Source organism: Bos taurus, chromosome 3 (assembly GCF_002263795.3).
Source record: "Bos taurus isolate L1 Dominette 01449 registration number 42190680 breed Hereford chromosome 3, ARS-UCD2.0, whole genome shotgun sequence".
Taxonomy (NCBI): Eukaryota; Metazoa; Chordata; class Mammalia; order Artiodactyla; family Bovidae; genus Bos; species Bos taurus.
This window is the reverse complement of record NC_037330.1, coordinates 27,038,800-27,056,621: the sequence shown is the minus strand read 5'-3', so window position 1 is coordinate 27,056,621 and position 17,822 is coordinate 27,038,800. Positions and strand designations below refer to the sequence as shown.

The 17,822-nt window shown below is 45.3% G+C and overlaps 1 long non-coding RNA gene across 1 annotated transcript; it reads right to left on the bottom strand.

Annotated features, from left to right (window-relative positions):
• Positions 1-8,226: 8,226 nt before the first annotated feature.
• On the bottom strand, positions 8,227-15,149 carry LOC104971541 (uncharacterized). Its single transcript, XR_805424.4, has 3 exons — positions 15,012-15,149; positions 12,084-12,240; positions 8,227-8,749 (listed from the first exon to the last, which is right to left on the bottom strand). It is a non-coding gene; the product is annotated as an uncharacterized lncRNA (long non-coding RNA).
• Between the last annotated feature and the right edge of the window lie 2,673 nt (positions 15,150-17,822).

Here is a 17,822-nt window from a genome sequence, read left to right as displayed (position 1 = left end):
ATTCTCCCTGCAGGGAAATTGATATTCCTATCATCCTTCTCTGCAGGTGAGAGAAGAAAGACCCGGAGAGCCAAGCTAAATCAAGCTAAGCTATGATCCAGCTACAAATTGGTGAGGCGGGACCTGACCCCACCTTCTGCATTCAAAGTCCACATTCCTTTTTTTCTTTTAATCCACATTCTCCCCTTATATCACCCTGTGTCTTATTCTTACACCCAGCAGACACAGCATCTGCCCTTGCCACATGCACGGGCTGGGGGAAACATGGGTAAGGACTCTGGCTATGACATTGAATCAAATGGCTCTGATGTGCCCCCAAACAGCTCCTCACAGGCAATTGCTTTTTAATAGTGTACCTGTCATTCATGAATCTTTTAAATCAATTTTTATTTATTTAAACCCATTATTTGCTTCAGATAAAGTAAGCTCTTTGAATATTACCCTGCCCTCTACAAAATGCTATTTCTCTTTTTACTTCTCTTGAACTGATCTCTTCCAAGTTTGTTTCAGATAAAGTAAGCTCTTTGAATATTACCCTGCCCTCTACAAAATGCTATTTCTCTTTTTACTTCTCTTGAACTGATCTCTTCCAAGTTGCAATAAATGTTCCCCATTCCTACTCTTTCAGGTTATTTGAAAGAATCATTTTAAATCTTGCCTTTCATGGTTTTATTCATATGCTCTGCTCCAACCCGGTGTGCAGTTTACTGTGGGTCCACCTTGGTCCCTGTCCAAAGAGGGTAACTGCCAGAAAGACCTCATTTCAACACGGTCCCCAGGGCATGGACTTCAGTGATGCTTTCGGAACTAGGCACTTTGGGGAAGGGAAGACTGTCAGAGGGTTTACAGAGCAGAATAAAATGATGCTTCCCTTTTAATTAGGGATTTCACTTTCTCCCAAGAAGAAGGCGTATAAAATGCCACAGCTGTTTTACCTTTCAAAACCTGCCTCCTGTCGCATCGCATTTCTTCTCTGTTCACTCTTTTCTGATTTACCTCACCCCCAAGTAGTCCCGTTCCGTTTCCCCTCCTGCCGGCTGCGGCAGGCCCCTTCCAGAGCCCATAAGTGTTGGAGTTTTTGTGCTGCCTAATTACCTGCCCTGTGGCAGCAGAAGGAGACTGGCCCCAGCCGGAGCCCAGCTGGAGCGAGATGGAATATTAAGACATTTTCCTTTCTTCTGAGTCCTTGTTAATTCTTCCTGGTGGTGATTAGCCAGTTATTTTTAGCTCCGTCTAAGCACCCTGGTTAGTATTCAGTGCTGGTTTAGACAGCACCGAGGCACACTCGGCACACTGATGCCCTGATTCTGATTGGTCCCATCGCAATGAAGGAAATAAACCCCCAGGGCAGGCCCCCTGTCCTGCTCCTTCCTGAAGTTCCAGCTGCTATCCAAAGGGCCTGCTGCTCTGGGCCCAGGGACAAAGTCATACGGGTGGGGCCTGGAGAATGAGCAATTTGAGAGCCATTTGAGGAGGCTGGAAATAACACTGCACCGGGAATGAGGAAACCAAGGTTTTACTCTGAACTTTGTCACCGGCTAGCAATGTCACCCCAGGCAGGTTACATACCTTTCTGAGCCATCAGTAAAAGAGTGTGGCTGGGCCAGTCAGCCCCTAAGTCCTTTCCGGGGCTAAGGTCCTACTGAGTCGCTAGGTCTGAACAGGAGCCGAATGTAAAGACACCCGAGCTTGTGTGAGAACGCGTTTAGAACAAGATGGGTGTCCTTTTCTTTCTTCCTTTGATTCACTTAGCTAATCCTTCCATGAAGCGGTTGTTCTCACTCCATGTCCCTGCCTCAACCTCCTTTCCCTCCACGTTAATTCCATAGAACCTCAGGGCTGCTGGGCACTCTTGGGAGCCACTGTGGATGCAGCAAAAAGCAGGTCTAGGGAGATTCAGGCACCTTGGTGCAGTTCTGATGACAAGAAAGAGGAAGTCATTGGAATTAAAGAGATCCAACTCCATCCCATTGAACCAGCCTAGGGGTGATGGATCTTACTGTACTTCCTCCAGTAAGTCTAGACCCAATTCAAAGGGATGTGTGCTTCATTTGCCAGCAGCTCACCTGGCTTTGGTCTGATGGATGGAAGGGCAAGCCCTCCACCTGGGATGCCGTGTCTGCCCTTCCTCAGTTGTAACACAGGGATAATAGCTGCCTGGGTAATAGTCGTAAGGATTAACTATTATGAATTCATACATGTAACTTAGCCCAGTGCCTTGCACACAGTAGGTGCTACTCTGCTTTTTTATTAATGCTGGTTTGAGATCCAGTAATAATCACCGACTTCTATTGAGTGCTCACTCTGGGCCAAGCAGCGTGGCATATAAGTGTGTCTGGTGCTCTACAGCGAGGACCACTGAACCCCTTTTTACAGATTAAAAACTGAGAACTATAGGAAGTAAGCCACTCGTACAAACTCACAGTGTACATGTGAATCTGGACTTGAACTCAAGCTCTCTGAGACCAGGGAAAGCTCTCTGAGCTTTCAACCATTCAAATATATACATATAGCCTCTGAACATGAAGATGTGATCTTTTAAAAGCATACATCTTGAGGGTTGCGTTCACATTAAAAATTCCCATTAGCCCTGCACAAAGTAGATGTTAACAGATATTTTATTGATAAATTGGAACCATGGCCAGTCCCCGCCTTTGTAGCCCACCACGTATTCTCTGCTCTTGTTTCTCTTGTATAGAAGCCCACAACAAGCTCCTCTATGTCTGCAACAGAATTTTGCATTTCCCTCATCTCATTTTCTAGATCAAGGGCTGTGATATGTGTGCAATTTTTGTCCAAACCAAATCAGCTGTGGACCTTACCAACAAAGCATCCTTTGGCTTCAAGACCTCCAGTGAGCTTCCTTCCCGTCAAGGCTCCAGGCCTTCCCCTCACTGTTTCCTTCTCACTCCACATTGCTCCTGAGAGTGGGCTTTCAAGCTCCTCTTGGACCTTCTCCCCTTCTTCTTTGAGGGCACCACTCTCACTTGGCTGAACTCTGGCCCCTCTGTGACCTGGTCACAGTATGACGGTCACTTCTGAAATAAGTGGACAGCATAACAGCCCTGGGGACAGCCAAGCAGTGTTAAGCTGCTGCTGGGAGGCAAATGTCAGAGTGCACAGTGTATTCCCCTTTGCAAGTTCTCACTGCTTCTACTAAGGCTGTGCCTTGATTGATCAGTAATCCGTGAGGGTGCAGTTAAGATATGTGTGTTCGGGACAAAGACGTTCAGGTAGAAAAAGCTGACTGACTCTTCTAGTATAGGTCAGGTGGGACTAGTTCTATCCAGCTGGGATCTGGGGCAGTCTATCCTGCCTCACCTCCTGCTTGGCCCTCTGTACAGAACACGGTGTAGCTGAGTGACCCCTCCCAGTCACTGCAAGGGGAGAAGACTTTAAACTGCTGCTGTTTGCACAGAGGTCAAGCAAAGATAAGCCCAGTGCATCATATTTCTCTGCAAGCAGGTCCCACTCAAGGAACCCCAGCTGGCTGACACCTGCCCCTCCCCCAATCTGAGGTTTGGAATTTAAGGAAATTCTTGTAAATCATCTAACGCTGGGGACTGCACATTTTATTGCAATTATAAACAGCACCCAATGCCACAACAGGTGCACTGGGGAGCTTGGTTAAATAATAAATGCAGCCTGCTTTGTTTCCTATTCATCCAGCCCAGTAGGCCCCTGAACAGCTGGGGGTGGGGGTGGAAAGCAGCTGAACAGGACCAAGGGGCTGTATTGCTTCAAGAGAATCAGAGAGGGCGTGTTCTCACCTTGGACTCTGAGAGTATAGTGTCGATGTTGACACATGACAATTCTTACACACCTGCGTGGTGTGAAGTGTGTGCTAGTGCTCAATCTTGTACAGTTCTTTGCAACCCCATGGACTGTAGCCTGCCAGGATTTCCAGGGTATCTTCCCAACCCAGGGACTGAACCCATATCTCTTGTGTCTCCTGCACTGGCAGGCAGATTCTTTACCACTGCACCATTTGTGAGACCCAGTTCAAATTCCAGTTTTTCAGCTATGTGCCCTCAGGCAGACCGCTTGATCATTCAGACCTGTTTACCCACCTGTGAAATGAAATTACTAATAATTAGGGTAATTCTGAAGAGTAAATGAATTAAAGGTCTGGGTATAGGGCTTAGGCTCCTCTGTCAAGCCTCTGTCCACTCCCCTGGAGCAGTGTTTGGCAAATCAGCTTCTGAAGCCCGTCCTTGTTCAGCGAACCCCTATAAAGCCAAGGTTAAAAGTGAGGTATGGATGGAGCGTCTCTCACCCATTGTCAGGGCTATTGTTTTAAAAAGTAGAAAACAACAAGTGTTGACAAGGATGTGGAGAACCCTTGTGTACGGTTGATGCAAATGTGAAATGGTGCAGCTGCCATGGAAAACAAATGCAGTTCCTCAGAAATTTTTAAATAGAGTTATCTTATGATCCAGCAATTCCACTTCTGGGGATATGCCCAAAAGAATTAAAATCAGAGTCTTGAGATTATTGTACATTCATATTCATGTCAACGTTAGTCACAATAGCCAAAAGGTGGAAGTGGTCAGCGTCCACTGACAGATAAATGGATAAATGAAATGTGGTCTATGTATACAACACAGTATTATTCAACCTTAAAAAGAAAGAAAATTCTGACACATGCAACAGCATGAATAAAAATTGAGGACATTATGCTAGGTGACATTATGCTAGTCACAAAAAGACGAACATTATGTGATTTCCCCTTATGTGAGATACCTGCTGCTGCTGCAGCTGCTGTTGCTGCTAAGTTGCTTCAGTCGTGTCCGACTCTGTGCGACCCCATAGACGGCAGCCCATCAGGCTCCCCTGTCCCTGGGATTCTCCAGGCAAGAACACTGGAGTGGGTTGCCATTTCCTTTTCCAATGCATGAAAGTGAAAAGTGAAAGTGAAGTCGCTCAGTCATGTCCGACTCTTTGCGACCCCATGGACTACAGCCTACCAGGCTCCTCCGTCCATGGGATTTTCCAGGCAAGACTACTGGAGTGGGGTGCCATCACCTTCTCTGGTGAGATACCTAGGGTAGTCAAATTCCTAGGGACAGAAAGTAAAATAGTGGCTGCCAGGAGTTGGGGGGGTGGGGAGAATGGAGAGTCGTTTAAACGGTATAGAGTTTAATTTTGCAAGATGAAAAGTTCTGCAGATTGGTTGTACAACAATATTTGTATACTTAACCCAACTGAAATCTACACTCCAAAATGGGTAAGAAGGTGATTTGAATGTTATGTGTTGTCAGCTGAACAAATGGACAACCTAAAAGTTGAGAATTATGTTTTATTTGGTGGACAAAACTGTGAATGTAAGCCTGGGGCACAGACTCTCAGATATCTCCAAGGGACTGCTCCGAAGAGGTAAGGAAGGACCTAGGATATATAGGAGTTTTGCCAGAAAAGACAAGGTAGTTGAAACTTCAGAAGAGTACTATTAATTAAGGAAAACCAGACATCTCAAGTTAATGAATTTAGTACTCTTCCATCTACGGGAAGGTGAAAAAGTCTGGGCTTGTTGAAATCATTCCTTTGACAGGCACCTCAGCTATCTGAGGTCAGTGTCCTGTGTTTCCCAGTCCTGAGTCTTCTCAGGGTGCGCCACTGGGGAGTGGCTGCGGTGGCTCAATGGCTCAGTGGTGAACATCCTGTTTCTATCCTGAGTTCCCTCCGGGCTCACTGTCTGGGTGGCTGTAATGTGATGGCTTGAGGGCTGCAACATTCTTTGTTTACTGACATGGCAGGCAGCATTCTTTCACTCAGAGTATTTTATGCGAGGGAGGGGAGGGGAGGCTAGGGGAGAAGAGAGAAAGTCATAGAGCAAAATGGTAGTGGTGGTAGTAGCTAGTAACAGGGTTCTTTTGACCAATGCAGGCACTGAAGCGCAGCCTCCATCATTCCAAATTAGGGCTGGTGGTCCGTGGTCAGCTTTGTTGGCATATGTGTGTGAAAATGCAGATCTTTCGTTTGTTTTATTTTCTCAACCTATGGTGGTAATAAATAATTACAGTAGTAAATGCTATTGATCACTAATCTGGGCTTTGCATGTATCATTGCCTTCAATTTTTCCAGTGCTCCAATTAAGTAGGTGTTGTTATCCTCAATGGGCAAGTGAAAGAACCAAAGTTCAGGGGATTGAGTAAAAGCTGAGTCATGTCATTAGCTAGCACTTGGCACATAGCTGCAGTGGTCATAATGCTGTGTGCTAGGCACAGGGGCATGGGTGTAGCTGGGTTTCTCTGTGGTCTGTGGGTGCCCCCAGCGCCATGGAGGAGACATACATAGTGAGAGAGGCTCAAAGTGGAGCCTTGAGGTTACACGAAGGGGCCTCAGGGAGACTCAGGGGTTCATGAAAAGGAGGGGCACTCCTTTGGCAGCAAAGGGGGAAGTTAAGGAGGCCTAAGTTCTCAAAGACAGGAGTAAATAGTAGATGTAGATGGAAAATAATATTCATTAGCAGGGGAAGTTCAGTTCAGTTCAGTCGCTCAATTGTGTCCGACTCGTTGCAACCTCATGAATTGCAGCACGCCAGGCCTCCCTGTCCATCATCAACTCCTGGAGTTCGTCCATCGAGTCAGTGATGCCATCCAGCCATCTCATCCTCTGTCATCCCCTTCTCCTCCTGACCCCAATCCCTCCCAGCATCAGAGTCTTTTCTAATGAGTCAACTCTTCGCATGAGGTGGCCAAAGTACTGGAGTTTCAGCTTTAGCATCATTCCTTCCAAAGAAATCCCAGGGCTGATCTTCAGAATGGACTGGTTGGATCTCCTGGCAGTCCAAGGGACTCTCAAGAGTCTTCTCCAACACCACAGTTCAAAAGCATCAATTCTTTGGCACTCACCTTTCTTCACAGTCCAACTCTCACATCCATACATGACCACTGGAAAAACCACAGCCTTAACTAGACGGACCTTTGTTGGCAAAGTAATGTCTCTGCTTTTCGATATGCTATCTAGGTTGGTCATAACTTTCCTTCCAAGGAGTAAGCATCTTTTAATTTCATGGCTGCAGTCACCATCTGCAGTGATTTTGGAGCCCAAAAAAATTAAGTCTGACATTGTTTCCACGGTTTCCCCATCTATTTCCCATGAAGTGGTGGGACCGGATGCCATGATCTTCATTTTCTGAATGTTGAGCTTTAAGCCAACTTTTTCACTCTCCTCTTTCACCTTCATCAAGAGGCTTTTTAGTTCCTCTTCACTTTCTGCCATAAGGGTGGTGTCATCTGCATATCTGAGGTTATCGATATTTCTCCTGGCAATCTTGATTCCAGCTTGTGCTTCTTCCAGCCTAGAGTTTCTCATGATGTACTCTGCATAGAAGTTAAATAAGCAGGGTGACAATATACAGTCTTGACATACTCCTTTTCCTATCTGGAACCAGTCTGTTGTTCCATGTCCAGTTCTAACTATTGCTTCCTGACCTGCATACAAATTTCTCAAGATGCAGGTCAGGTGGTCTGGTATTCCCATCTCTTTCAGAATTTTCCACAGTTTATTGTGATCCACACAGTCAAAGGCTCTGGCATAGTCAATAAAGCAGAAATAGATGTTTTTCTGGAACTTTCTCGCTTTTTCTATGATCCAGCGGATGTTGGCAATTTGATCTCTGGCTCCTCTGCCTTTTCTAAAACCAGCTTGAACATCTGGAAGTTCACAGTTCACGTATTGCTGAAGCCTGGCTTGGAGAATTTTGAGCATTACTTTACTAGTGTGTGAGATGAGTGCAATTGTGTGGTAGTTTGAGCATTCTTTGGCATTGCCTTTCTTTGGGATTGGAATGAAAACTGACCTTTTCGAGTCCTGTGGCCACCACTGAGTTTTCCAAATTTGCTGGCATATTGAGTGTAGCACTTTCACAGCATCATCTTTCAGGATTTGAAATAGCTCAACTGGAATTCCATCACCTCCCCTAGCTTTTTTCATAGTGATGCTTTCTAAGGCCCACTTGAATACACAGAAGAACTGTACAAAAAAGATCTTCACGACCCAGATAATCACGATGGTGTGATCACTCACCTAGAGCCAGATATCCTGGAATGTGAAGTCAAGTGAAGCAGGGGAAAGGGAAGTGCAATTACAAACAAGATTTCCTAATGTGGGTAAGAGGTCATTAGGCTGGGGAAACCCTATGCAGGGATTGCTACTGCAAGCCCATTTAAATCCACATGATGTTAACTAATATTTATTGAGCCCTAATTGGATACTAGTCTCTGTTCTAAATTCTTTACATACAATAGTGCATTTAACCCTCACAACAAACCTATGACACCAGGCTTATTCATTGCACTCATTTTATAGTTGAAGAAACTAAGGCTCAGAAAAGTGAAGTGACTTAGTTCACCATCCCAGAGTCAACAGAGAGGAATAGCAGAGACAGTTTTCAAATTTGGATAGCCTGTCCAGAATTCAAACACCCAACCTCCATCACATGCGGTTTGGGGTGATGTAGAGTAATTATGCAATCAAAATGATTTGTATCTAGTCACAAGCATGAGTAGCTATCTTGTTTGGTCAGAAATTAGTATTTTGAGATTGGTTGCTGATATTCTGTTTTGTGCATTTGTATGTATCACAGTGCTTACAAAAACCCTGGAGTTGAATGTGAGGCGCTGTAATGAAGGGGTGAGGCTGAGAATGTATAATGATGCTAAATGTTGCTTCCAACAATAAATCTTAACTTCGCCCATGTACATTGCGTGTTCAGCACACAGTTAGCACGGATCACGAGAGACGCCTGCAGAGATCAGAAGGAACATAAATTAGTCAGGACGTGGTATTTTTAAGTGACAGAAACCCAACTCAAACTAGCTCACTCAAAGAGGAAAACCTGTTGGCTCGTCAAACAAGCTTCCACAATGGCCTGGAGTGGAGTCAGGTTAGAAACACCTGAATGTCCTCGCAGACCTCCTTAGGTATCAGTCTCCAACGAAGGCACCATACTGTCACTCTTTAAAAATTTGCCCAGAGACATTTGTATGGGAAACACTTGGAGAAGCGAGGTAGAGGAGCATGCTAAAAATGTAAATATCCCCAGAAGGGATTCTAAACCTATTAAACCAGACTCCCTGGGGATGTGGCCCAGGGAGTTACATGCTAAACAGGCTTCCTGGGTGACTCTCTCAATTCAAAATTTGAGAACCGCTGTCTACGTTACAACAGTAGCTATAGTACATGTCATATGATTGCTTTCTTTGCCCCTTTGCTGCCTCGTGGAATCCCATTCTTTTCCTAATATCTTGTTGAATAATATAATCCATCATCCAATAGTGTGATCATCGAATGCCAGCCATTCCCCAGGACAGTATGTTTCAGGAGAGGAGGAAGTGCTAGTGTTGGCCCAATGCCCTCTGTTGTATCCCCATTGACTAAGTTCAGTGTCGGGCGCATGGTAAGTGTTCAATAAATCCTTATCCAGTGGATTAATATAATGATTTATTGTCCACAGAGTCCTCTCACATATTTTTCTCATTTATATAACAGCCCCCTATGAGGTAGGTAGGCTAGACATTATTATTTCATCATTTCATTTTTCATGTAAGAAGAGTGAAATCTGGGGAGAAATTGATCTTCTCCTGTCACATCCATAGCAGGTGGTCTTTCAACTCCCATCCCCTGGCCTTCCAGTGGGCTCATTCAAACAGACTGGAAGGAGGGTCTGTGGGGTTACTCAGCCATCACGAGTAACCAGAAAGGTCTCCAGAAAGACAGAGGTGGCACACACGATCCCATTCTCCAGCTGAGGCACAGGCCTCTTGCCAAAGGCACTTTTTTTGTATTTTTATTAACTTATTTATATTTGATTGTGCTGGGTCCTCATCGCTGCACTCTGGCTTTCTCTAGTTATGGCAGGTGCGGACTACGCTCTAGTTGGGTGTGTCCACTTTTCATTGTGGTGACTTCTCTTGTTACAGAGCACAGACTCTAGAGCGCACGGGCTCAGTACTTGAGGTGGACAGGCTTAGTTCCTCTGAGGCACGTGGAAGCTTTCCAAACCAGGAATCAAGCCACGTTCCTTGCGTTGGCAGGCAGTTTCCTAAACACTGGGCCACCGGGGAAGTCCACTTTTTGGTATATTATGTGTGTCTTTCTAGTGTGACTCAACCTGCTTAACTTTTTTACATGGAACCAAATCCTCTCTCCAGGGGTCAGGAAAAGAAATCAAAGAAAGTAGGGGGAAAAGGAGTTCAGTTACGTAGAGATCTTCAGACAAAAACCTCACATTACACTCAAATACCCACCAACCTGCTCTGCTATCTGTGCACCCCGAGATGAGAATACATGCTTCTAGCAATGTAGTGAGCCCCAGCCAGTGTGACTGTTATGATGATGTCAAATAGCATCAGTCATCTCTGAAGATCCAATGAGTCTTCTGGGTGTTTTGTTCCAAGTATCAGTATGTATGTACTGAGCACTTCTTGAGCCCCTAACAGTCTGCTGGGCACACAGGAGGGAAGACAGAAAAACACAGAGGACTCAGACCCTTGCCTGGAGGAGCACATAGCATCCATTATGTTGGAAAGAATGTGATGTTATGACAAAACTAAGAGAGAAATCAAAGAATGTGTTATACGCTGCTGTTAATGCTGTGGGAGGTCAGGAGCGAGCTGTTTGGGCCAGAGGGCATAGAAAGTATCATGGAAAATGTGACTGTGTCTCGAGAGACAGCTACAGTTTTAAAAGGCTGTGTAGAGGGGGAACATTCCTGAGAAGGCAAGGAGTGTGGCATGAGTGTGGGAGAGGAAGGCGGTTCTGGGAAGAGGGAAGAGGCTGTGGCTGGCAGGTGGGGGTTATCGAGGTGTGGCCTGTGTGATCATTTCCCTTCCAGCCCCTCTGGCTTGTGCTCTCTTATCAAATGGGATGGTCAAGGTGATTATAACAATAAATAGTTTAAAAATAACAAACATCACAATAATCTCCTTCCTAGGGTGGTTGTTGATGAGTGAAGATAGCTTTTTTAAAGTGCTTGGTTTGAAAGTATGCTTAGTCTCTCAGTCGTGTCCAGCTCTTTGTGACCCCATGGACTGCAGCCCGCCAGGGTCCTCTGTCCATGGAGTTTTTCAGGCAAGAATACTGGAGTGGGTTGCTATTTCCTCCTCCGGGGATCTTCCCAACTGAGAGGGAACCTGAGTCTCCTACACTGCAGGCAGATTCTTTACCCCCTGAGCCATTGAGGAACTAGTAGCTATTGTCATTCAACATTCCTGGAACTTCTGCTATATGGCAGGCAGGTAGTAGGGGTGAAAGATGAGATCCTTTCTCTCTCAGAGATCTCCCAGAACAGAGAGGGAGAAAGCCAGGTATCCCAAACACAGCACCATTGCAGCTGCTAAGTATACAATAGAGAAAACCACTATGAGACTCAAGAACAGATTGCCTGTAAGCCTGCCTGGAGGTAGCCTGGAAAGACTTTGCAGAGGAGGTGATGGCAGTAGAATCCAAACTGAGGAGTTTCTCAAATGAAGAGGGCTTCCCTGATAGCTCAGTTGGTAAAGAATCTGCCTGCAATACAGGAGACCCCAGTTCGATTCCTAGGTCAGGAAGATCAGCTGGAGAAGGGATAGGCTGCCCACTCCAGTATTCTTGGGCTTCCCTTGTGGCTCAGCTGGTAAAGAATCTGCCTGCCATGTGGGAGACTTGGGTTCGATCCCTGGGTTGGGAAGATTCCCCTGGAGAAGGGAAAGGTTACCCACTCCAGTATTCTGGCCTGGAGAATTCCATGGACTGTATAATCCATGGGTTTGCAAAGAATCGGACGCAACTGAGTGACTTCGCTTTCACTTTTCACTTTCAAATGAAGAGGGGAGAAAAGAGAAGGGTGACAGAGTTAGAGGAACCATGAAGTACTAGAAGTTCTCAAGTACTTCTAAAGTACTAGTACTAGTAGACAACAGGAGCGGAGGGTGTGGAGCACGAGGAGAACTCAGATTAGAGAGTTAAGCCAGGGAAGGATCTGGACAGGCCTTGAGTGCCAGACTAAGGAGGTAGGATTCGGTAAAACACCAGGAGTAATTAAAAGGAAGGGACATGACATGTGGAGGCATGTGGATCTGATTGTGTGGTCCCCTTACCTCCCTGGGCCTTGTTTCCACATCTGGAGGGAAGGAAGACTGTGAGAACCAATCCCTGTCTTGTCCTGAGAACCAAGGAGCATCACACCGCCAAGCCTCCTCTCCCATCCTCCGCCTGGCCCGCAGAACTTATGCAATCACCAGGCCAGTTGCAGCACTGCAGAGAGGGACAGGTTAATGGACATAGCTGAAATGTTAACTAACTTATTAGACAAATATCTATCAAGCACCTACTATATGCAGCCAAGGTGGCACTAGCGATAAAGAATCTACCTGCCAATGTAGGAGACGTAAGAGACTCAGATTTGATCCCTGGGTTGGGAAAATTCCCCTGGAGGAAGAAATAGCAACCCACTCCAGTATTCTTGCCTAGGAAATCTCATGGACAGAAGAGCCTGGTGGGCTACAGTTCATAGGGTCACAAAGAGTCAGACACTACTAAAGCCACTTAGCATGCACCATATGCAGGCACTCGTGAACAGCGGAAGATGCCAAAGTTAGACTCTTGGAAAATGGTAGGAACTGTTGTAGGAAAAATGAGGCGTGAGAGGATGGTCATATCCTAGGTCTGGGGTAGGTCCCTGGGATGGGCCACCAAGTGAGAGTCCTTGGCTTTGCCCAGGAAGGAATTCAAGAGTGAGCTGAAGTAGAGTAAGAACGGATTTATTCAGGGAGGTACACATTCCATAGACAGAAGGTGGTCTCGTAAAGTGAGAGGTCCCAGGGTGTGCGGTGGTTAGTCTTTATGGGCTGAGTAGTTTCACAGCCTAATGGGGGCGAGGGGGAACATTCTATCTTGGAGAAAGGGCAAGGATTTCTGGGAATTAGGGCACCACTCGCTTTTTGGCCTTTTGTGTTTGGCATAGGAACTGTCCCCACCTGTGGTGTGTCATATAGCGTGTGCTAATAGATTAAAGTGAGCGCATAATTGAGGTTCAAAGTCCACTGGAAGCTGAGCCTTCCACCATCTTGAATCTAGTGGTTCTAACCCGTTTTTGTGGTATCCTGTTCTTAATGATTGTGTCATTCTTGTAATGGTTGTGCCCAGCCCTCTTCCTTCTGTCTCAGGACCTGCAGAGTCCAATCTGGTGGCCCCTCTCTTGCAGCTCAGGCACCATGTCTTCTGGGGAGAATGGAAATTGTTCATGTGCAAGGGCATGCACCCTGGAGTGGGGTGGGGTGGGGTGTGGCTTGGAGTAAGGCACTGTCCTTAGCCCTCCTTCCTGCTGGTAGAAGTCTGTCTCACCCATAAGCCTTCCTGTTAAGACTTGAAATGGAAATTTCAGGACTTGAAATGGGAGCAGGCATGTACTGAGTCAGCATGCAGAGACCTAGCAGGATGGACTGGGAACCCTAGGGCAGCCTCCCACGAGCCACGTTTGCTTGAATAGTTTGTAGAAGTTTGGGTAAATACAAATTCTCGTGTTCCAGGGCCATACAAATCCCACTCCACAAATGCTTCAAAACCAGCCTTCAGGGCATCGTCCCATGTAAAGGAATGTTTTCTTTGTCAAATTTTTTAATCCTACTGTTCTTTATGTGGCCTACTCCCCTACATTCCCACAGATTCCTAGGGAGCCTTCTTTCTGGTCTGATACAGATTTATCCCACTGGAACCAGGTCAGGCGCCAGAACAATTGGAAAATATTGGGCTGGAGTGGTTTCTAACAATCACCCAAAGACAAAGGCTAGCCATGTGTGGGGCTGGTGTCAGAACTAGGTTCAAAGTCAGGGACAGAAACTGCCCATGGCTGCTTCTGGGGGCTGCTGACTGAGATACCCAGCCCAGATTCTCCGTTGGTCCTAGGAGCTGGCCTGTCTGACCCCTGACACTTCTTGCCCACCACATGACTCCCCCTGGGTGTCCTTAAGAGGGGTCCTCGATCATCCCAGGCCAACCTCCTCAGGTGCCTGAGGTCTCCTCACCCTGCTGCCTGGGGTCCACTTGTGACCCCTAGTATTACACTATTTATTTCACATAGTTATTGTAAAGTTTAAATTAGATAATACACGTAAACCACAGAGTAGAAGATCAGTAACTGTTAGACCTGTTCTTTCTTTTTTTTTGAGTAGTCTGACATGAGAACAGTCAACCAATAAAAATTGATTTAAAAAATTTCATACTGAGTATAAGCTGTTGATGAAAAAAAAAATACACAACCTTAAAGTCAAGAATCATGTTTTATTCAGCAGACATTCTGAGAACTTAAGCTTAGAAGGCAGATTTCTCAGATAGCTCTGAAGGACTGTTCCAAAAAGGTAAAGGAGGAGCCAGAATATGTATAGGAGTTTTTACAAAAAAAAAAAACCCAAACAGGTAGTCAGAACATCAAAAGATTATTGTTAATTAAAGAAAACCAGACATCTCAAGTTAATTAATTTAGTGTCTTTTTTTTTTTTTTTTTTTTGTAGGGGAAGAAGCAAGAGTCTGGGTTCATTGAAATTATTCCCAGTGCTGGGAAAGATTGAAGGCAGGTGGAGAAGGGGACGACAGAAGATGAGAGGGTTGGATGGCATCACCAACTTGATGGACATGAGTTTGAGCAAGCTCCAGGAGTTGGTGGTGGACAGGGAAGCCTGGCGTGCTGCAGTCCATGGGGTCACAGAGTCGGACACAAGTGAGCAACTGAACTGAACTGAACAGAGGCACCTTAACTATCTAGAGTCAGTATCCTACTTTTCTCCACCCTGAATCCCCTCAGAGTGTACAGTTGGGGGCAGCTATGGTGACTGATGGCCTGGTAGCTGCAATATCCTTTGTTTATTAATATAGCAGGTGACATTCTTTGTCCACATTATTAATAAGGACAGAGAGGAATAAAATAGACAATTAAGGAGTTAATCCTACTAGGAGATTGTAAGTAGAAAAAATATGGGTGACCCCTGTAAATTAATGATTACTCAAGAAGTCAGGTTTGTGGGACTTACCTGTGGTCCAGTGGCTAAGACTTTGAGCTCCCAATGCAGGCAGTCCCAGTTTGATCCCTGGTCAGGGAACTAGATCCCACACGCCACAGTTAAGAGTTTGAATGCCGAAACTAAAACTCCCACATGCTGCAATGAAGATCGAAGATCAAGTATGCCAAAACTAAGACCAGGAACAGCCAAATAAATATATTAGTTAAAAAAAAAAAAAAAAAAAGCAGGTTTGCTTAACCACAAAACCAAGCAGGCTTGCTGGGCAACAAAACCATGCAACAAAAGCATGAGACGTGCCCCCAAATAGTAAAAGACCTGTGGGATAAGACCAACATCCTGGCCAGTGAATTCAGTGTTACTGATCCCTAGGACATGCTCTCTGCACATGTAAAAGCAATAGTTTATGGAAAGTGACATTTCAAAATGAAAGACACTCATTGTACCGAGACCTGAAATAACTTTTCCATAATGCCTTGACAGTTCTGACTTGGCCACATAGAGACCAAAAAACCCTGCCCAACCTGAAGGGCAGCTAATGATGGTAGCATGACGTCTACTCAAGAATGAAAAAGAAGGTGATCTCCCCATCCCCACTTTTCCTTTGATTATAAAACTCTAGCCTACTAAGTTCTCAGGGCAGCGCCCTTTTGCCTACCCATTTGTAAGCCTTGTAAGTTGTCTTTTTCTAATAAATCACTTCTTATTTATCACTATGCCTCTCACTGAATTCTTTCTGTGGTGAGACAAAAAAAAACCCCTGAGCTCCTTGGAAACCCCCCGACCCCCACTGAAACACAATTTACCCATCTTACTACTATATGCCTAGTGCTGTGTTAAGCACCATGTCTGTGTGCCTGCTAAGTTGCTTCAGTCGTGTCTGACTTCTTGTGACCCCCTGTACTGTAGACCACCATGCTCCTCTGTCCATGGAATTCTCCAGGCAAGAATAATGGAGTGCGTTGCCATGCTCTCCTCCAGGGGATCTTCCCAACCCAGGGATCAAACACATGTCTCTTACATCTCCTGCACTGGCAGGTAGGTTCTTTACCACTAATGCCATGAAAAATATATGAAAGGTTTCTACTTTGAATCCATCAGCTAAATAATCATAAAATAGGTGTTACGGGCTTACTCTCTGTCCAGTATCATGGTAAGAACCGTGACAAATTACAGCATGTATGACACATTGCACCATCCCTTCCTGTGAGACTTTTACTCCAGTGAGATGATATATACATAGAAAAAGTTGAATAGGAAAGTAAGACCTAACAATACAGAAAGGACAAATATAAGAATCACAGGCTGTGCACACAGTCCGCTGCTAAATGGGGTAGAAGATCTAGCAGAGCAGAGGAGCTCTCAGGCTAGACATTTGAAAATCAGGAAGCTACATGGAGAAGACAAGCGGCCTGGAGGTCCCCAGGTATATAACTGGGGTTTTGGTTGTTTTAGTTCTGGTCAAGAGAAGAGGCTAAAACATGTAACGTGGACCACACTGCAGAAAAGGTGAAACACCTGATGGATCAAGAGCTGTGAGGTCTGTTGATTGTGTGATACTGGCCACTTGGCCCCTTCATTTCTGAGCAATCGGGTGCAAGTGACTTCACTTCCCTAAGTCTCTTTTGTTGCAACAGGAATAACAGCAGTTTCTACCTCATGGAAACAGTGACAGACTTTATTTTCTTAGGCTCAAAAATGACTGCACATGGTGACTGTAGTCATGAAACCAAAAAGCACTTGCTCCTTGGAAGAAAAGCTATGACAAACCTAGACAGCATATCAAAAAGCAGAGACACCACTTTGCCAACAAAGGTCCATCTAGTCAAAGCTATGGTTTTCCAGTGGTCGTGTATGGATGTCTAAGTTGGACTATAAAGAAAGCTGAGTGCCGAGGAATTGATGCTTTTGAACTGTGGTGTTGGAGAAGACTCTTGAGGGTCCCTTGGACTGCAAGGACATCAAACCAGTCAATCCTGAAGGAAACCAGTTCTGATTATTCATTGGAAAGACTGATGCTGAAGCTATAGCACCAATACTTTGGCCACCTGATGCAAAGAACTGACTCATTGGAAAAGACCCTGATGCTGGGAAAAATTGAAGGCAGGAGGAGAAGGGGCCAATAGAGGATAAGATGGTTGGATGGCATCACTGACTCGATGGACATGAATTTGAGCAAGCTCTGGGAGTTGGTGATGGACAGGGAAGCCTGGTGTGCTACAGTCCATGGGGTCACAAAGAGTCAGACACAACTGAGCAACTGAACTGAACTGATCTACCCCAATGGAGTTGTAAAGATTAAAAAGTATATTTTCATATATATCAATTAACATAGAAACAGGCACTTACGTGTTAATATAAGTAAGATTTATTATAAAAACATAAGGAGAAGTTATGGTATTATTTGGGGGAAATATATCCTAAGCCTGGGAAGTTATCTTGTTTGCCAGGAAAGACGTGATAACTGCTACAGTGTGTGAACTAGAATTTTTAATTTATGTTTAAACTTACTGGTTATTTATTTTTTGGCCACACCATGCAGTTTGCAGGATCTTAGTTCCCCAATGTTGACTCATTAAGTTGTGTTCAGCTCTTTGCGACCCATGGACTGCAGCATGCCAGGCTTCCCTGTCCTTCACTATCTCCTTGAGTTTGCTCAAACTCATATCAGTTGAATCGGTGATGCCATCCAACCATCTCATCCTCTGTCACCCCCTTCTCCTTCTGCCATAAATCTTTCCCAGCATCAGGGTCTTTTTCAATGAGTCAGCTCTTCACAGCAGGTGGCCAAAGTATTGGAGCTTCAGCTTCAGCATCAGTCCT